Source organism: Triturus cristatus, chromosome 3_2, assembly GCF_964204655.1.
Source record: "Triturus cristatus chromosome 3_2, aTriCri1.1, whole genome shotgun sequence".
Taxonomy (NCBI): Eukaryota; Metazoa; Chordata; class Amphibia; order Caudata; family Salamandridae; genus Triturus; species Triturus cristatus.
Window position 1 is genome coordinate 378,096,191 of NC_140584.1, and position 21,645 is coordinate 378,117,835.

Genomic DNA, 21,645 nt, shown 5'->3' on the forward strand with positions numbered 1-21,645 from the left:
CTCGCGTACCCCGCACTTTCACTTTCGCTTTTGCACCCTCCTTGCCTCAGGCGGGGTCGGGCTGCGGAGCGGGGTGCGGTGGTGTTGCCTTGTCCAGGTGCCCGGCTGCCCGCCGGCGGTGGGTTGACCCGCGGCCCGGTGGTCGCCCCCGCCCCCCCCCCGACACCCGTGATTTGGTGTGGCGGCCCGTTTGGAGATCTTGGCACGACGGTGGAAGGGCCAGCATGTCCACCAAACAAGATGGCGACCGGACGAAGATGAAGACAACCCGCCGTGGCACGGCGCACCAGGCCAATAGTATGGATCGCTATACGCTCCAGAAGGGTTCTCCGGAGACATCGCGGTCATCCCTGGTGGGCCCGACGGAGGCGCCTGCCCAGCCGGTGGACCTGACCCTCCGGGACGTCATGGGCGCCATCGCAGAGATGAAGGCCTCAGTGGACCAGCGTTTCGATACCCTGGCGCAAAAAATTGACTCGGTCCTGGTGGATGTGGGCCTTGTGAGGGCAGACTTGTCAAAAACGAACGACCGAGTTGACTCCCTGGCCCACACCACAACGAGCCTCACGACGGACGTGGTGGCCCTCCGGAGGGAGGTGCGCCGGCTTGGCCAGGCGAGCGCCCTGATGGACCGGCGACTGGAGGATTCCGAGGGTCGGGCCCGGAGGAACAATGTTCGCATTATTGGTGTGCCGGAGGGCCGAGAGGCGGAGGCGGCAGATCTCTTCGTGGAAGAATTGATCCTGACCCATCTCCAGCCCCGGGGGCTGAGTAAGCTTTTTGCGGTGGAGCGTGCCCACCGGGTCCCTAGGGGCCGCCCTAAGACCGGTGCCCCGCCGCGGCCTATTATTGCCCGGATTTTTAATTTCCGGGACAGAGACGCCATCCTCCAGACCTCCAGGCAACAGGGACCGGTCAGGCTGGACAACATGGATGTACGCTTCTACCCAGACTTTACTCCGGCGGTCCAGAAGCAGCGGCAGAGCTTTCTTGGTATTAAACGTCGCCTAAGGGACCTAAACCTCAAGTACTCAATGCTCTTTCCGGCTAAGCTGAGGGTGGAGGTGGATGGCCGTACGCACTTCTTCGACCGGCCCGAGGCGGCTGGGGACTGGTTAGATACTTTGCCTGGAGATCGGGGTGGGGGGGGCGCGGCTGGCGGGGAGGGCCCGCCGGATCAGAATTGAGGGGTGACTGTATAGGCCTTGCTCTGGATATTGTTCCTTTACCATATATTGCTTTCGTATGTTCCCCTCCCATGGAGGTCGGGTGGGGTCTGCTGGGGGCTTCCCTCCTCCTCTGGGGGACTAGTTAGTACTTAGCTATGGGGCGACAGGCACACTGCACTTTGGGGGGGCTGTCTGGGCTCATGCAGGGGTGCAGGGAGGGGGGAGTTCTGTTGGGACCGGGGGGTGGGGGGGGTGTGTTGTTTGTTAACACCGCAAGGCAAACCCGCAACTGTTTTGTTGTTTTTAAGATGCTCGGTGGGGGGCGACCGATTGTTTTGACGTATGATGGGGGGTAGGGATTTGATTGTGTTGTCATGGAATGTTAACGGCCTGGGGGATAGGATTAAGCGTGGTGTGGTCCTGCAGTATTTAAAACGTATTTCACCAGATGTTGTCTTCCTGCAGGAGACACACCTTATAGGTAACACCTTTCATGCAATGAATCGGCGGGGATATCGTTTGGCGGCCCACTCCGGCTTCACCTCGGGCTCGCGGGGGGTGGGTATTATGGTCAAGAACTCGCTCCCGTTGGAGATTGACGAGGTGCGCCATGATGAGAGGGGACGTTACACTGTTCTTGTGGGACGAATGGAGGGTAGAGTGTTTATCTTTATATCAGTGTACGTCCCGCCTGGGTTACAAGCCACTACATTTGCGGACCTGGGGCGCCTCCTTCTGGACCTTCCGGGTGGCCTGTTGGTGGTTGGAGGGGACTTTAACGCGGTTGCCTCTGGGTCTATGGATCGCCATCCCCCTAGGGACCTCCCCCGGGCACAGGCGTGGCTGCCCGGCCTTTTAGACACGCTGGGCCTGGTGGATTGCTGGCGCTTAAAGCATCCCGTATTGCAACAGTACACCTTCCACTCGGGGGCCCATGGTAGCCTCTCGCGGCTTGATTACATCCTTGTCCCGGCGGCCCATGCAGGGAGGGTGGGGGTGGTGCGCCATTTGGCACGGGGTATCTCAGACCACTCCCCATTGTTGTTGCATTTCGATGTCTTCCCGAGGGGGGATGGCAGGGTGGCCCCGATCAATGCATGGTATTTGCGCGACCCCACCATTCGTGCCGATTTGATCAAATCCGTACAGCGCTATTTCGATGAGAATGTGGGGTCGGTCCCGTCTGCCATCTCCCTGTGGGAGGCTTTCAAGGTGGTTCTTAGAGGGGAGGCCCTCTCCTTTATTTCCACTGCCCGGCGGCGCGAGCGGGAGGAGGTGACCCGGGTTGAGGCCGAGATTGCAGAACTGGAGGGTGACCTGGGGAGCGGGGTAACAGACGCTAAGTTGCATGTTTTGCACTTAAAGCAGGCGGCCTATCGGGCCCTCGTCACGGAGGCGGCCAAGGGCCTCAGTAGAGAGCAGCAGGGGCGATTGTATGATGTGGGTGACAAGGCTGGCAAATTGATTGCGTGGTTGGACAAGAGGGAAAGAGCGAGCCGCGTGGTGCCTTTGATTGAGAGCGTGGATGGGGTGTGCGTCACTGAGCCGGAAGCCATTGTCTCCTGCTTCGCGGATTATTTCCGCGAAGTCTACTCCCCGGTTTCTCCCTGCTCGGAGGAAGATTCCCATGCCTTGCTTCGGGACATCGCACTGCCCTCCCTTACGGTGGAGGACAGGGATTCGCTGGATGCCCCGCCCACCTCGGACGAAATTGCCTCGGCTATTCGCTCGGTTGCATCCGGCAAGGCCATGGGCCCCAATGGTATTCCCATTGAGCTGTACAAGCTACGCCCGGATGTGTTGGCGCCCCACCTGCGCGCTATGTTCCTTGCGGCCCACTCGCAGGGCTCCCTCCCGCCGGACCAGCGTCTGGCTACAATTGTGGTGATCCATAAGGAGGGGAAGCCCCGTGAGCGGGTCACATCCTATAGGCCGATTTCGCTTCTGAACGCGGAGCCCAAAATCCTCGCCAAGGTGTTGGCCAACCGGTTGGTTGGCGTGGTGGGCGATTTGGTCCACCAAGACCAATCGGGCTTTATACCACATCGCAACACGGCGCTTAATCTGCGGCGCTTACACGGGGTGCTCGCACGTGTCCCGTTTGTGCGGGAGCCGGCCATCTTGGCGTCCTTGGACGCCGCCATGGCGTTTGATACGCTCGAATGGCCATATATTTGGGCGATGCTGGCGAAGTTTGGGTTCGGCCCGGGTTTCGTCAGCTGGGTCAAATTGCTATATTCGGGCCCGTTGGCGCAGGTGGTGGTGAATGGGCGAGTATCTGCCCCATTTGCGCTGGGGCGGGGCACGCGACAGGGTTGTCCCCTGTCGCCTCTCCTGTTCGCCCTGGCCATGGAGCCCCTGGCGGAGTGGCTGCGGTGGCACCCTTCTATCCGTGGTCTCCGCTGGACCCCCGAGCATGAGGACCGCGTGTCCCTCTATGCTGACGATATCCTTTTGTATCTCGCCTCCCCGCGCAAGTCACTGATCGTCCTGGTTGATGTTTTGCGCTCCTTCGGTCGCAACTCAGGCCTGGTCATCAACTGGGCGAAATCCTGTGTCTATGTGCTCTCCGGGGAGGCCCCGGTCCTGCCACGGGACTGTCCGATCCAGATTGCCTCCCAGGGTTTCCGGTACCTGGGTATATATATCACTCTTGACCCGGAGGCCCGCTATGAGCGGAACTTGTTGCCCCCCCTCCAGCGTCTGAGGGAGGACGTGGTGCGCTGGCGGCGTCTGCCGCTCTCGCCGCTTGGCCGAGCGGCCTTATTTAAAATGATGTCCCTGCCGCGCTTCCTCTACGCCCTCCAGAATACCATGGACTTGGTCCCGGCACGCTACTTTCGCGAGGTGGAGGGCCTCCAGCGGCGCCTGTTCTGGGACGGGAGGCCGCGTATTGCTCTGGCTAAATTGACGCTCCCGTGGTACGATGGAGGGGTCGCCCTCCCGGACATCAAACGGTATTACTGGGCCTCCCAACTAGCTGCAATTAACCATGGCCTTTACGGGCCCGCCTTGAACCCGGCATTTGAGATGGACAGGACGCTTCTGCCCGGTGGCGATTATAATCGAGCGCTCTACTCTGGCGCGCCCGACTCCCGTTTGACGGGACCGACGCGTGTCATGGTGCGTGTCTGGCACGCGGCTAATGCAGCTATGGGGTGGAAGGACCGTTTGACCCGAGCGTCTCCGCTGTATGCATCTGAGAGGTTGGGCTCCCTGTGGACGTCGAAGGGCTTCGAGAAGTGGGACACGATCGGAATCAGCACGGTGGGAGATCTCTGGACGAGGGGGGGATTCAAAACTTTTGAGACGCTGCAGGCGGAGTTTCAGCTGCAGGGCAGTGAGTACTTTCGGTACCTACAGGTCCGCCATGCGCTGGGCTCCGTCTTCCCGGATGTTGCATCCATTCCGGAGTCTTCCCCCCTGGAGGACAGAGTGCTAGATGGCCATGTCCCGGACAGCACGATCTCCCTCATATACAAAAAATTGATTAACGATAGATCGTGTCTGCTGACTAGTCTCCGCGAGGCTTGGGTTGCCGACGGGCTGGAGCTGGACGACGAGGATTGGATTTCCGCGGTGGCCTCTCCGAAAGAGGTGGCCATCCCGGCTCGCCTTCGTTTCGTCCAGCTCAAGATCCTTCACCGGGTCTATGTGACGGGGCCAAGGCTTTTACGTATGGGTTTTGCCGGTGATGGAATGTGTAAGCGTGGCTGTGGTGCGTTGGCGACTTTCATGCATATACTGTGGGAGTGCCCGAAGGTGGAGCGATTCTGGCGTGGTGTGCACGAGGTTCTACGAATGGTTACGCGTGTCGCGCTGCTGCCTGAAGCGAGGAGATGCTTGCTGAACGTCTGGGAACCAAATGACTACTCGGTCCCGCAGGCGCGGTGGGTGACTCTGGGATACATGATAGCCAAGCGTGATATTGCCCAATTGTGGGGATCCCAGAGGCCCCCTGCGGTGTCGGCCTGGAAAGAGCATATGGATTGGTGTATGTTTCGTGAAAAGGTGGTGTATGTGGCGAGGGGTAAGCCTGGGGCGTGGATGAAACTCTGGGGCCCCTGGAACGCCTACCGCGGGGGTATTTGTGAGCTGCCGCTGCTGCCAGCGGCCTCGCCGGCTCCGTCTCCCTAGATGGCGCCCCTCCCTTGGCCGCGGGCGCGCGGTCCCCCAGTCCCTGATCTACTCCCGTCCCCCTCTTCAGAATTTTGCTGCTGGTTTGGATCCCCCACTTATGGAGCACGTGTTGTCACTTTGGATCGAGGGTTGCCTTGCGGTTGTGGTTTGTTTATGTTGTTTTGCATTAAGAAAATGGAACCGTACTGTGGGCATGGAGCTGTGAGGCCTGCACCATTGATCACTCCTGTCTTCCTACTGTGCACCGCCGAGAAAATTTTTGCTGTATGTATGTACTATGCTTTTGATGCTCTAGCGGCCGGCCGTGTGGTTGTAGGCCCATACCTGTAACTTCTATAAACTGCAATAAACGGTTTCAAAAAAAAAAAAAAAAAAAAAAAAAAACGCTTTATGGATACATCCTAAAGGCCATTCATATATAGTATTCATTGTATAAACAGAATTCGCTTATTGTGACTGTGATTGTAATTTTTAGTTTTTGTATATCAAGTTGCGTTTATTTGATGGAGATTATCTTTATCATCCATGGTGCATCAATTGTTTATATATAAAATAATGAAATAACTGTGATTATCTCTATATATGTATGTTGAATTTAAACATTGTTCTTCAATTCTATATTAAACATTTGCTATATAAACTAATTCTCCTTATTAGTTTTGTTCACAAGAGGTATGCTGTTTCTGCCTGTCTCAATTACGATATTTATCATGATTCCTAAATCCCTGTTTTTTTCACATTCAATTCTTTATACCCTGATTTAGGATAAATAATTAGGGGTATCCCTCTGTTTTTTTCACACATGATTATGCATGTGTGCCATCATGGCCATCTCCACCCATCCCCCAGTACCTGATGCGTTTGTGTTGTGTCCTGTCGAACAGTGTCCGGTCCCCCAACTCCGGCCACAGTATCCACACTGATGCCTGTCGACACCAGCTCCTCCATGTCATCCAGCATGAGCTGTGGCGCTGGGCCCCCACCTCCAGTCTGCCTTGCTGCCTTCTGGTTGGCTGCAAGTTTTTCCTTGGTCTTCCACTTGATGTCATTCCATTGCCTCTTGACATCGTCCATTTTCGTCTTGTGCTCTCCGACGGCATTCACCTTGTCAACGATGTCCCGCTATATTCCAGTTTTGGTGCCCAAAGACACGTTGGAGGTGACGAACAGTTGTTGATGGTGTTCCATCATCTCCACGACTATGATCTTGTTCGCCTGCGGACTGAACTTCATCTTCCTCTTCTTCGTGTCCTTGCTGTTCCTTGTTCTGAGGTCCCGGGCTGGTCATCCGGGGTGCTTGTGGGGTTGCGCTCGTCCTCTGCGCCTGCTCCGTCTGCCTCCATGGTGCTTGGGTGTTGGTCAGTTTGTGTTTAGGTGTTTTTTCTACTTTTATGGTGATTTTTCCCGCCTGCCAGGTGTGTGTTGCAGGCCTGGCGCTGCTTATTGCTGATTTCCTCATCGGGCTTTGGCCCATCGCAGGTTTTTTGTGTTGTGGTTTGTGTTTTTATCTCCATCGAGGTAGTTGTATCGCCGACATTGTCTGCGGTTTTGGCAGACTATCGCATTGTACCACCTTCTTGTGAATTCCACGTTGACACAGGGTTATTTTCCCGCGATGGTCTGCGATGTAGAGAGTTGTGTTAAGCTACTCTTGTGGTAGTTATCTCATGTTCTTGTCAATATACCCCAATCTATTAGACAATGGAGATCCCTTAGACCCTGACAGAGGTCTATGTGCTGTATTTAGAGATCCTCTCCTGCATGGGAGGGATCTCTCTGCTGTAAAGTGATCTAGGGCTGTGGTGGCTCCCTTCACAGCACTTAGGGTTGCCGAAAGAACGCCATTTGTAAAGTGCCCAATCAGAAAATAAACTTGTGAAGCAGGAATTAATTTTCTCATGAGAAAACTCAGGCTAGGTAAATAAAGTACATTATTATATATAATATTTCAGCATTATACTGAGATGTAATTGTTCTCTAATATACCTAGGGCCATATTTAAGAGACGTGTTGCCCTCCTTACGACACCATGGATGCGCCATATTTACAGTACGCAAGGAGTTACAGATTACTGATGTATCTGTAAGAGCAAAAGTGACGCATTGGTGGGGTGTGTCTGAAAACATATGCAACTCCAGCAATGTATCTTTTCAAAGGGCATGCATCACCATTACGCCTGCCTCGTGGCTTTAACGCAATGGCGTCCTAGAAGTGGCACATTGAAATCTTATATATTTCAATGCGCCACTTCTATGAGGCTTTGATGCGGGGGAACGCCCACCCTGCATACATTATACCTGACACAGGTATAATGTTGCACAGGTGTTTACGAAGTGACGCATCTGCCTAGATGCGTCACTTTATAAATATGGAGCAATGTGGCACAATATTTACGCAACCGCAGCGTCACACTAATTAACGCAACTGCGGCGTAAATGTGATGCAGGGCTTTGTAAATAAGGCCCCTAATATATTGGCTAGTGGTTTACAAATAGTTTCCTGTGCAGCTGTAAATGCCATTGGCATGTAAGCCTGTGCTACAAAATAGTACGGCTGGCAGTTTATTCTGTTGTAAAGTATTGTTGAAGACTCCCTGCAGTCTGCATTGATTTTTCCTTCTAAACAATTCATCTTGTGCGTGGACAATTAAAAAAAGGTAATTCCATGCCAGGTGACCTTTCAGAACGTGCACCTGGCAATTTTTTTAAGGAAGCTTTTCTCATCAACATTATACTTAGAGTCTAATTATTTCTCTCATGTGTTAATTACCTCCTTCCTTCAACTTCTGGAGAAGAAAAAGAGACCATTCCATTACTGCCAGATGGCTGTGTTTAAGTTAACTCTTTCCACTACCTCCTGCCCTCCCTATTGCTCATCTTCTCCAGCATTTTCTAGGCTGTTGTCAGTATTGTAATTGTTTTCACTTCCTTGGTGCAATCACAATCTTGCTTTGTGATCGATGGGCCCACAGTGCTTCACAAACCAATGTCTTCATATATTTGGCATGATAGCCGAATATGTCAAGTAGTTATAATCAGTGACCTGGGGCTGTTGAACCACAAAGTCCTCTCACTCCCAATGTTTAGGTGAGATCTTAGGGCCTGTTTTAGAGTTCGATGTTAAATGAAATTCCTCAGCATAGAATTTACTGACTGAATGTCGGCCACAACACTATATAGTGGAGGCAATTTAGCAGGAGGGCCGTGTGCTGTATTTTATTTTTTCCTAAGTCACTGAGGGCCTAATTCACAAGGGTGAACATAGACCTGAAGTCTAAGTTAAGGCCTGAAGTGTAAGTTTAGACGCCTGAAGTATAAGTGAATTGTCTAACCATTGTCTAAGAGTAAAGTGTAACCATTGTGAATTGGGCCCTTGAACTTTCAGGTCTAAACTTAAACTTATGTTATATTGCATTAGGAAGTTGCCTAACTATATCCTACTCTTAGACTGTTAGGCCCTCATTGGACACTGTAATTCTGAACTTCAGGCAACAGCAGTTACAAGCGCTAATGGAATTATGAGAAACATGGGAACACTGTGGATCTCTTTAAAGCAGCTGAAATACCTGGGTGTAAGTCTGGGGTAAAAGGTGGGGCTAATGAGTGCATCACATCTGAAATCACCCAGTAGTTCTGATATCCCCCAATAATTCCTTATCCCTCAGGATAACCTTGATGTTCTACCACTAATTTTTGTTACCTCTGTTCCCCAGAGTTACTGCTACCTCTGGTACCAGTAACTCTGACTGGATGGACTTAATGTGTCCAAAGATGGGACCTCACAATGAGGCTCTGATAGTCTACTACACATTGCAATATCATAGTAAAAAAAGACAAAGAAAAAAAAGATTCTAGACCCTCTTCGATCCCTCCTTCACTCATCTTTCCCGTCACTATTCCTTTTCAATCCAAAAAACAGAATAACATGCCCAGCACTCAAATTAATTTCATATTTACCTATACTAACTCCCCTCCACCTCCCCTTTATTCACCCAAAACCCCTACCTACGGCTATGAACCCCCCCAAAAAAAGATTCTAGACCAGTCCCTCTTCATTCTCAATCCAAATAACTGACTAACACATCCACCACTCAAATTACGTTCATATTTCACTATACTAGTTCACCACTAATCCTTTATGGGTTCCGGAGTAGCATACTACTCACCGAAAAAGCGATTTCACACCTCATCAGGGGTATCAAACGCTATAAAAATGGATAACCTTTCCCCTCTTCTACCCCTCCGCTATCCTTCTTAATCCAAATAACTGAATAACATATCCACCCCTTAAATTACCTTCATATTTCACTATACTAATTCACCTTCCCTTCCGCAGTAGCACGCTATTCAACGTAAAAGCGCTTTGATGCCTCATCAGGGATAGTAAGCGCTTTATAAATACTCTTACAATACAATACACTACAATAGTAGTTTATTATTAAATAAATGAGAGGTATATTGGAAAATATAATACTAAACAATTATATATGGCCAGTTTCTAAAATAATAGTGCTGATACCATTATTGAGGATGTCATATTTTGTAACAGCCATGGCCCGTATAGGACGTGCTACCGAGGCGGTGACTTAGGGCGGGGGAGGGGCAGGGTGGGGGGTTGTAAAATGCAGCATACGGACGATTTCAGGTAAGTAACGAAAATGAAAAAAAAAATAACTTTGTTGCGCGCGCTGCATCGCCAAATGCGATGCAGCGCACGCAACAAACAAAATATATATTTTTTTCGTTACTTACCTGATATCGGCCATATGCCGCAATTTACAACCCCCCACCCTGCCCCTCCCCCACCCTACGTCACCGCCCCGGTAGCACGCCCTATAAGGGCCGTGGCTGTTTTGTAATGATTATTTTTTAATATTTGTTGGGTATATGTGTGTATGGTTATTAACTTATTACCTGTGTATGTGTGTTTTTGACTCTATCTGAGAAATTGTTTTTGTTTTTGCATCAGTGGGAATGGTGGTGTGTGTTTGTCTGTGAGTAAGAGTGTTTCCATGTGTGTCTATTTTGATAAAAGTGTGCAGTAGTTGTGTCTGTATTTGAGTGACTGAGGGTGTGTTCTGATATCTGCTTTTTGAGTCTGAGTTTGTGTGTCTGAATAGATGCAATTTGTGGTTTTGCATACCAGTGTTGCACAGGTGACATCAGGGCTTACGTGACCCCGTGGGGCCTGATGTGATTGCGCGCTGCGTCGCGAGTGTGGGCTGATTATGGCAGAGACAGACGCACTTACCCCTCACTAATAAAGTAAATAGTTTACAAGTCACAACGGTGTCCTCGCCTATTTGTAGGGGCCGAGACACCATAAACTGGCGACGAGCGGTCTCGAACCCGCCGTCAAGCTGCCACCGGATCCTCGTTCCTGACCCGCACTACCGAATAACGGTGCACTGTCGGAGCGACCTTCACAGAGGGGGAGTGACATCCTGCATCGGCCTCACGGCATCTACTGAAATGCCCTAATCTCCGCGGGCAGCTGCAAGTACTTCAGGAGCACGGTAAGACGCTGGCGCTCATTTGCTGCACACAAGGGACACACCAGGGAGCCAGGCACGTGCGTGCAGAGCTGGAAGAAGCTCTCTAAACTGCGCAAGCACCCTTCCTCGAGACACTGCCCAGCAGCTCCCCTCTAGCCTGTTAAAGCTTGCACCCTGGGAGTTTCGGGCCCACCCTGATCCTATCGGCTCCAGAGGCCCTGCATGCCTGACACTACAAGTGGCTCCACAACACGCAGCACTCCAGCACAGCACCGCTCCCAGAGGCAAAGCACCGGACAGCCCACTGCCCCACCACGCTGCCCAGCGTGCCATGGACCTAGACATCTTGTGAGCAAAGTGACCACAGTCCACGCCCAGGAAGTTCACAGTCCTGCAGGGACATCTAACCATCGCAATGTGTGCCCAAACTTTCAACCTCACGAATCCGGTGCCGTTCCTCCCAAACCCGGGGAACCGGCATTGAAGTGGGCCAACTGGAAGGGGTACTTTCTACATTACTTGTCGGCGTTAGAGGATGAAGGAGAGGAAGAGTTCCCCAGCAAACGCAGGAAGAAAATTCTTCTGCACAACTTGGGTCCCGAAGGGTTGCGAGTTTATGAAAACATGGTAAAGAAACCGAGAGCCACGACGGAGACAGATGTGTTCCAACATGCGTTGGAGGATTTAGACAAACACTACCAGTCAGTCATCTGTACGGCCATTGATAGGTACACTTTCTTCCAGCGGAAACAAAATGAGACTGAAACAGTGGACGATTATGTGGCAGCGCTCAAGAAACTAGCGATAAACTGCAAATTTGGTCACCTGCATGACAATTTAATACAAGACCAAATAATAATGCATAGGACGATCAGGAAAAGCTATGGGTGAGTGGTGAAGCACCTCTCCATGAAATCATAGCCATTGTCAAAAGGGCTGAACTCTCCAAACGGTGTGCAGCCGCCGCAAAGAAGGAAGCAGAGTCGAAACCGGCTGTTTGCAAAGTCAGCGACACCACTGGATCAAGGGACAAACCCCCCGCTCCCACAACATACCGCCAGACCAGGCGACCCACTCGGACTCCGGCGGTGCAGGCCCCATCCACACCGGATAAGAAAGGCTTCTGCTACAGATGTGGCAGCTCCGCCCACATGGCCAGCGACAAACGATGCCCAGCATATCGAGTCAAGGGCTCCTTCTGCGGTATAGTGGGACATTTTGGCAAAGCCTGCCGGAGAAGACCCAGCAACACATCAGTGAAGTGCGTCATGTCTGACTCTGAGCCTGATGTGGGAGAAGGGGATAAAGATGATGACTGCATACTAAGTGTGGATGACCAGGATTGGGGAATTGATTGCAACACCAAGAAGAAACCCTCGTGCGTAGTGACCATTGGGGGTGTCCATGTTTCAATGGTGGCGGACTCAGGTTCCCCATTTGCCATCATACAAAAGGCAATCTGGGACTCAGACTTTGCCAACAATGTAGGGCACCAGCTACACCCCACTGACATACACCCTGTCACCTATACAGGCGAGAAGATCCCCAAGGTAGGGTTCTTGCCCCTCACATTTGAGTTCAAAGGAAGGGTTTCCACGGGCAAGCTATATGTCGCAGAAAAGGGCCCCTCACTCTTGGGTTGGGTGGACCAAGCTGTGCTAGGCATACAACTCAATCCCAGTGGCGACGTCCAAGTTCTCATGACAGAAGACACGCACACCCTAGCAGAGGACACCTTGATAAAAGACTTTCCCAACGTCTTTGGAGGCACCATAGGCCAACTCTCCAAATTTCTTCAAAAGATTGTACTGAAGGAAGGCGCCGTACCCGTCAGCTACAAAGTGCGCAACATCCCTTTCAACTGCCGAGACGCGGTCCAACAAGAATTGCAACGCCTGGAAGAAAGCGGCATGGTTGAACCCATAGAAAGCGCCAAATGGTTGGCGCCGCTGGTCGTGGCGTGGAAGACCAATGGGAAGGTACGCCTATGCATTGGCCTTCGTGAATTAAACACAAACATCCTAGTGGACAAATTGCCGTTACCACGCATCAGCAACCTCCTGGCACAGACCAAAGACATCAAATGGTTCTTGACTATTGATCTCACAGCGGCGTACCACCAGATCCTACTTCCCCCATCCAGTAGGAAACTGACCTCCTTCGTTACACCATTTGGCTGCTACAGATTCTGCCGACTCCCCTTTGGCTTGGCATCAGTGGAATCGGTGTTCCAAAAACTCATGCATAAGCTCTTCAAGGCCAGCAAAAACGTCCTATACTTCCAAGACGACATACTGATCATGGGGAAGACCAGAGAAGAACACAATACCACTCTCCGGGACGTGTAACGCACCCTGTCAGCCAACGAACTCACTGCTGAACTTGACAAGTGTAAGTTTGGACTGCGCTCAGTAACATATCTAGGACATGAAATAAGGGAAACAGGAATATTTCCCAAATGAGCAAGCTAGCCACGGTCCAAAGAAGACGTCAGGTTGTTCCTAGGACTGGCAGAGTTTTACAGTAAAGTCGTCCGCAACTTTGCCACAAAAACACATTCCCTGCGACAACTACTGAAAGACAAAGCCAGCTTCTATTGGACGCCCGATACCAACCGGGAGTTCGAAGCCATCAAACAGGACATCTGTGAAATGATACCTCTCCAGGGCTTCGACTGTCGAGCCCCCAGCATCCTGACCACGGACGCAAGTGACAAGGGGTTGGGAGCGGTCTTGACGCAATGATCGCCTGATGGCACAGAATCCACGATAGGCTTTGCGTCCCGCTTGCTTGCGACCAACGAAGAAAAATTCAGCGTGATCGAAAAGGAGATGCTAGCAGTCACCTGGGCCATGAGCAAATTTCGCCAATACCTATGGGGCTCCTGCTTTAGCCTTCGCATGGACCACAAACCACTGATAAAGGTTTTAACATCCAGCAGTCATGCCACAGCCACCCCACGCATTGCCAAAATGACCCTCAAACTCCTTGACTTCGTGTACGATGTAGAATACATACCGGGACAAAAGAACAAGGTGGCGGATTTTCTCAGCTGCCATGGAGGCGGCACCAGTGCCCAATGAGTGGGATGACTACCAAGTCACATTCACGGAGGACCATGAGAGCAGCATCAGTGCACAAGAGTGGACATCCGCGTATGACACCGATCTGGCATTGTTGAAAGTCAAAACCTTCGGCACGTCAGGGTGGCCAGAGAAGAAGCATTTAGCAGAAGACATTAAGAAGTATTGGGAGGTATGAGACTAATTATCCCTCAGTGACGACGCCGTCTTCCTACTCCGAGGGGACAAGGTGGTACCACCTGAGACACTACGAGACTGGGTCCTCAACATAATGCATGAAAGCCACTTGGGGATCGTAAAGTCCAAAAGAAGGGTGAGCTGTCGTATTGGTGGCCAGCCATTGACTCCTCGGTGGAAAAATTTGTGAGGGCGTGCCTGCACTGCTCCAATGCAGACAAGTCCCTCTCACTGCTGCGACCCCCGATGGGGGAATTCACCACTCCTGCTAACCCGTGGGAAGAGCTGTCTGTAGACATCTTGGGCCCCATCCTTGACGACTGGGGTGAGCCCAAGTATGTCATAGTCCTTGTGGACAGGTACTCCAAATGGCCCAAAGTGGAGATCTGCGAGAAGGCAGACACGGAGAGAATCCTCGCCTTTCTTACCAACACTTTCTTGCGGAAAGGCATCCCAAGGGTCATCACTTGTGACACTGGACCCCAGTTCATCTTGGATAAATGGAAGGCCTTCATGCAGAAGAACGGGATCAAAACGCAGCACACTCCAGTATCTCACCCTGCGGACAACGGCCTGGCCGAACGCTTCAACCGTGTCATCATGGGCTCTGTCCAAGCCGCAATCAACGCAGGTTAGAATTGGGAGATAGAACTCAAAAGCACGATATGGGCATACCGGATAACACCTACAGTGATGGGGTACAGCCCATTCAAGATCCTATGGGGAAGGGAACACTTCACCAAGGACAATCGAGCATGGATGACCATGACACTCCAAAGCAAGTGGTCCCCGGCGGTGGTCAGAGGCAACATAGCCAAAGCACAGAAAATCTACAAAGAACACTATGACAGGCGACGCGGAATACGAGAAGTCTTGTTGGCGGTACGGGGCTAGATCAGGGTGAAGCTGGGCCATCTCTGCAGGAAAGGGGACAGAAAATACAGCAAACCACTCCAAGTCAAGGAACTATACTCACGCTCCGCTCTCCTGAGTGATGGAAGATCTGGTCCCACAGCCGCATAGCAAAGTGTAGCAAGATTTTCCGGTGGCCCACGGATAGTGCTGCTGAAGATGCCGGTTACGATGGGGAGGACGACGAAGGGGTGGAAATCCGCTCGCCAGAGAACTCTAACCTACCTGGCACAAGAAGAGGGACAGGGGGTCGCCCTGAGCCACGTACCAGCACAGATCCCACTCAGCACACAACACCCCAGCAAACCAATGAAGCAATCAACTCAGGCACAGAACAGAAAACACAGGACACCACACGTACCACACCCCAAAGAGCTGAGACACAAAAGGGGCAGGCCCCCGGCACTCGCACCCGCACAGGAAGGTTAGTGGTACGCCCCAGTAAGTACAGCGAGTTTGAAATGTAACCCCATTCCGGGACTCACCCTTCCCACCTCGCCTATTCCCCCCCAGGACATTACCCGTCTTCCACCTTCACCTGCAGCCCAGTGGGCAGGACTATTATGAGAATGTTCACAGTTATGTATTTCTTGTTGTCGTGGTTGTAAAAGGGGGAGATATGTGGTGTTGCATACCAGTGTTGCACAGGTGACGTCAGGACTCATGTGACCCCGTGGGGCCTGCGTTGCGAGTGAGGGCTGATTATGGCGGAGACAGACGCACTTACCCCTCACTAATAAAGTAAATAGTTTACAAGTGACAACGGTGTCTGCGTCTATTTGCAGGGGCCGAGACACCATACAATTGTGTGTGTGTGTGTACGTGTGTGTGCTTGTGAGAGAGACCAGACATGCACGTAAGTCTAAATATAATTGTAAATGTCGGTGTATGTTAGCATTTATCGATAAATGTGAACTTTTTGCCCTGACATGCACAACTTTGCACAGTGCCTTATTACTATACATCTTCGTCTGCTCATTTATTGTTATGAACCTGCAAATAGGATCTGATTGTGTCTACCTGTGTCTCATCATATTAGAGCGAAAATGTTTTGTGCGTGTGAGGTTGTGTGTATTATTTTCTCAAGACCATATTTAAAACGTTTGTCAAATCTTTTAAAATGTAGCCACCAGCTGATTCCTTAATGTACTTACATTTATTTATATTCATTCATTGACGGGATGATCTCCATTGACACAACAATATAGCCATTTTTATGAAAGCTCATGCTGGAGAAAAAACGAAGCACATATTCCTAATCCCCGGCCCATTGCCTTCCAAGCGATAACACCCCCTTAGCAGCAGGCTAACACATCATAATTTCTTCACCAACTCCTTCCCCTAAAAAAAAACAGCCGGCACTCATTGATCTTCCGGCCCCAGATATCTGACAGTCACAGCCAAATGCCATGTCCCCTTTCCTTTCCCTTAATATGATAGATCCCAATTAGGCCTCAGAGGCACCGTCTAGCCTTTTTACCACATGTTCCTTTTAACCACCAGAGAAAGTGTGCTTCCTGGTGCATTGAGAGCTCGGAGGGTTGCAGCCAAGTGGTTCGAACTGCTGGGGTCAGCTGATATTTAATGGAGTCCAGGGCCGGTCCTAGGAATTTTGGGGTCCTGGGTGAAATGGAAGGTCTCTCTAATTTGCATGTGCCATCACATGAAGTGACATCATAGAAAACCGACATCCAGTGGCAGAGGAGCGTCGCCCACTGCTTTTAAGCAGTGTCACTTAAGGAAAAATAAAATGATAATAACTAATTTACTATTTATTTTTTTCCTTGTTGCGGCAGCTTTGCGGGCAGGACAGGGCAGGGCTGTTCTGTTGACAGAGCAGGGGAATGGAGTAGTCGTTTGCACTCCCTAAAGTGCGCATGAAGATTTGGCTGGCCCTCGGGGTCAGTCAAACATTCATGCACACTTTGCATGTTCTCCATGCAGACTGCATTACAGCCTGCATGGAGAAAATGCCCAGCCTCCCATTCTCTGGCTGAGAGCCAATCCATGGTGCTCAGACCAATCGCAATGCTGCATCGCAGCGTTTTGATTGGCTATTGAGAGAATGGGAGCGGGGTGTATCCTGCTTCCTGCCCTGGAAGCGGGGAAGAGAACAGAGAGGAGGGGGCGGCGATGGGGGGTGGAAGACAGGTAAGTGTGTATTTTTTTATATAATTCCCTCTTTGCTCTGTAAAGTGTGTTTGTGCTCAGTACATGCAGCAAACAAGAATAAATATGTGCAAGGTCTGGATCCTTGTGTGTGGTCGCTAATAATTGAGGGCTAGGATTGGATAGTTAATCTGTTGTCCAAAAAAGCCTGGAGAGGAGGCAAGCAAAGGCCTATGTTTCTTCACATATGATTGCAGAATAGTTTTGTGAGTTGCACCCTGGAAGTATAACTGCAGATCAGTAGTTTGAATCTATGTGAGGCACAATCACCCTTCCAGGGTCCATTATCTGAGCGTGATTAAATGCTCTGGTGCTCTGGTGGCAGGGGGAGTGAGGAAATTCGATTTTCGATCTCGATCGTATTGACCCGCCATTTTGTAAACCTCCGCCATTTTGTGTTGCCCTCACTCAGGCAGCACGACGGACGAAGTCTTTTCTGCTTTTCCTGCAATATCGTGTCAAAATAGCCTTCTGCTCTGTTTGCGAAGCTGGTGTTAGAAACTGGCCGAGTACACTAATCCCTGTCTGGTTCTTCTAATCCCTGTCTTAACTATCTGTTGGTTCACACTATTCTCTCATGATTTTATCTTATCTTCTGGCCTTCGCTGTCTTCTGCTCGTATTCTCTCGTTTCACAACTGTCCTCCAAAACACACGAACATATCTCGCCACCTGCAAGTCAGCTACAGACACATTAATACCTTAACCTGTGAGGAGGGGTGGAAAACACAGTTGAAGTAGAGGCTTCTTCGAGTTACACGATACCTTGTTTTCCAATCTTCCCTATTGGCTCTATCCTATCTCAAACTTTCCTTATTGGCTCTCGATGTGTGTAAGAGGTGTGTTTTCTGGTTAATGTATATGTCTTCTATACCAATATAAGATTGTACGCCACGGAGTGAAGTGGCAGTCTCCTGAGAACATACCGTGTGTACTTCTAGGACAACTGTACTAGCTGCAGCTAATAAAATCTGATCTTTTACGCCGACAGAGTGTCCCTGTGTCTCTGTTAGCTGAAGCAGGAGAACCCAGGAGATTAAGGCGTACCCTGCGCCGCCGGACCCAAAAGGTTCTGGTTCTTCAACTGGCGCCCAACGTAGGGCGGTTTGAGAGGTAGTGTTTCTGCCTGAAGGTCGTGAGGAACCCTGCAGGAAAATTCTGGAGGAATCGCGAGCCACGTCAAGCGACCCCTGTATGTCGAAAGTGGTCCGAAGGTCTTTTGCAGCGTGGTTACTTCTTCCTGACGGCTACAGACGACTGCTGCCCTGACTACCGCCCTGCCTTGGCCCTCTTTCGATGATGTATGGTAAAGCGAGACGATAGACTGGGCCTCTGTTGGTGTAAGAAGACATCTTAGTTAAGTATTGGTGGGTCGCTCCCACATTGGTTCTTTGGTCCTTTGGTTCTTTGGTTCTTAGGTTCTTAGATTCTTTGATTCGGGTATTGCAATAACCAAAGCCGAGGGGTAAGTACATTTGTGCTGTGTTAAACTGAATTTTAACCCCCTTGATGTTTGTGAACAGTCCAGTGAAATAACAATGCCTGGTCTGACTAAGTTTGAGAAACTTTGTTGTTTTGGTTGTAATAGGGATTCCCGGCTGGAGGACTCTTGTCCGATTCCTTCGGTTGGAACTCCCACTTATGAGCTCTATTCTAAACATGGTGTTGGCCCCATTGCCTTTAACGAGGCATGGATCCGATACACCAAGAATGATGGTGTTTTCAAATGGCCAGAAAATGGTAGCTTTGAGCCTGACATACAAGATAATTTGGAAGCTATTTTGTTTAAAAGCATAGCCCGGCCGGCAATGTTTGACTCTTTTCACCTTTGGCGTAAGGAAGCCAAACAGAGAAAAATTAAGCAAGAAAAACGAGATAGGAAAACACAGGGTATGACAATTATACAGGCTGCTCAACAGTTTAAAGATGATGAAGTCGATAATGCGAAGGAAATTTCAGAAAGACAGCATCATATGGCGATAGATAAATGCTATCCGATGTTGCCAGCTTCCCCCTCTGATAAAAGAAAGGATTTAGAGGAAGATTCTTTAATGTCTCACCTATTGAGATTGCCTCCGCCCTATGTACAAGGTGCTAATGCACCCCCGTTGTTACAGCCTGTCCAGCCGCCAGCTGCGCCTCTGCTTGCTCCGGCTCTTCCACATTTGCCCTCTCAAGTATTGCCACCTCTGCCGGCTTTGCCTTCGACTCCTTTGCCTTCATCTTCTTTGCCCTCTGCTCCCCCGGTAATTACCGACTCCTTTTCAATTAGTTCACCTAATACTTTGTCCCCTATCCTTATGTCCAATTCACCATCTATGCGTAAACGACTTACAGAAACGATTTCTGATCTTTTATCACCTTTCTTTGAAGCCTTAAATGTGTCTCCGGCTTTTTCTCGAAGACAGTCTCGTAGTCAGTTCCCAGCTTCCGAAGAATGAGAAATGTTGGACTCTCTCACTCGTAAATGGATTGAGAAGGGTCCTCGGTATAGTGTACCCGACATTATGCCTACCTTCTCACAGTGGAATGCGCCGACACAGAGATATGTTTTCAATGCTATGTGTGATACTCTTGTTAAAGGATGGGAGGATATGGACTTGGGTTCGGTTCCTCAGGGTCTGTTAGATATTCAGGCTGATTTTGATAAGGGTCTCATTGTGGGTTCTAAGGTTGAGGACGCTGTAAAGACACTTGTTTCCTTTCGAACCTTATTTACCTCACAGACTTTTCTTGATTCCGATCCCTCAGTTAGGTTGACACTGAAAAATTATCCAATGAGAGAGGTTCCTCCAGTATGGAGAGAAGAGGTTCCAGCAGCAGGTAATATTCCAGTTATTCCTGCTCACTTCCAGCGTATATGGGTACATGTCCCCTGGAAAAGATCTGAGGTTTTGGCTCTTAAACAGTCTCTACCGGATCCTTGCAAAAATCCTGCAGGTTATTATAAAGAATTGTCACAAACTGTTGAAGCCTGCATCATGAATTTAGCAGATATTGATATGTTAATGGGGAATGTAGTTCCACAAGCATTATGGGCTAGGATTCGTAAAGAGAATCATGCCCAAGAATTAGGTGGAAATTGGGATGCTATCATTGCCGCAGATAGAACCCAAGTGGGTGGTGCGAAGCCTAACGCTTTCATTTCAGAACTCCCTGGTAGGATTATTACATTAATGAAAACGATGATGCCTGCCTTGAGAGTTAACTGGGATAAACTAACTGCGTGTAAACAAAAGAAAGATGAGAGTGTCTCCGATTTCTTCACTCGTTTCGAGGAGACATTCATTGATCACAGTGGTCAGGACATGACTACAGAGGGTGGACAGCAATTATTTGTGGATAAGTTCGTATTTAATTTGCTTCCCGAGCTGTCGCATAAGCTGAAAGACTCCGAAAGTTCATGGGCTGTTTCTTCTTCAGCTCAGATATTGGCTACTGCTCAGTATTATGAAAATAGAGATAAAGAAGAAAAAGATAAGCAAGAGAAAAAGACTAAAGAATTAAAAACTAAGGTTCTCTTGCAACAGGCTTATCCACCTCGTCATGCTCAGCCCCAGTTTCAACAGCCTCCGCAGTTTCAGAGGGTGTATCAAAAGCCTGAGCCATATATTCCGCGACCTTTGTTAGGTCCTAATCAATGTGCCTATTGTAGAGAGGAAGGTCATTTTAAGAATAGTTGTCCGGTTTTATTGCAACGTAATGGCACACCATCTGCTTCACAAGGTCGTACTGGCCTCCAGTCAGCAAACAGAGGTAGAGGTCGAGGTATGTTGACCCAAGAACAGCGTTCCCTTCCTCCCTCTAGTTCCGTGAATTACTTTGATCAGCAAAACGTTCGGTCTACACAGTATTATAATGAGGATTATTATGTTGAAGACGGGAATGAAAGTCTTCATGCTAACTAGGACAGCCATGGACAAAGGAAGGAAGTTGTGTCGATTCCAGTAGATCAGAATGGACCTTATGTTAATGTCACTACAATAGGTGTTTCAGAGCCATTTCATTTAGATACTGGTGTGATGAGAAGTTCTATCATTCATTCAAACTTCCTGGGGCACCTTTGTCTGGCTTAACGAATGTAGGGTTTTCTGGTGCCCCAGTTCGTAATCCACTTAAGTGCCCTTTGCCTATTTCAGTTGGCCCCTATGATTTGGAAGCTCCGCTTCTCTTAACGAATGGTTGTGGTGAGAATCTATTGGGCTTGGATCTATTGAAAAGATTGCATGCAACAATATCTTGTTCTCCTTCTGGTGTATATCTCACTTTAGGACAGAAACTGACTTCTCCAATGTACTTGTCGAAAGATCAATTTCCTCCCGAATTGCTCTCTCTTCCTACAACGCTTTGTGCTACGGGTCCAAATGATGTTGGTTGTCTTGAGATCCCACCGTATGTTGTTACTCTCAAGCCCAATGCTGAATTACCACGTGTTACTGTTGACGATGATACCTTCCACAGCGGTTTGGTTTTCTGTTATCGATCTGAAAAATGCTTTCTTT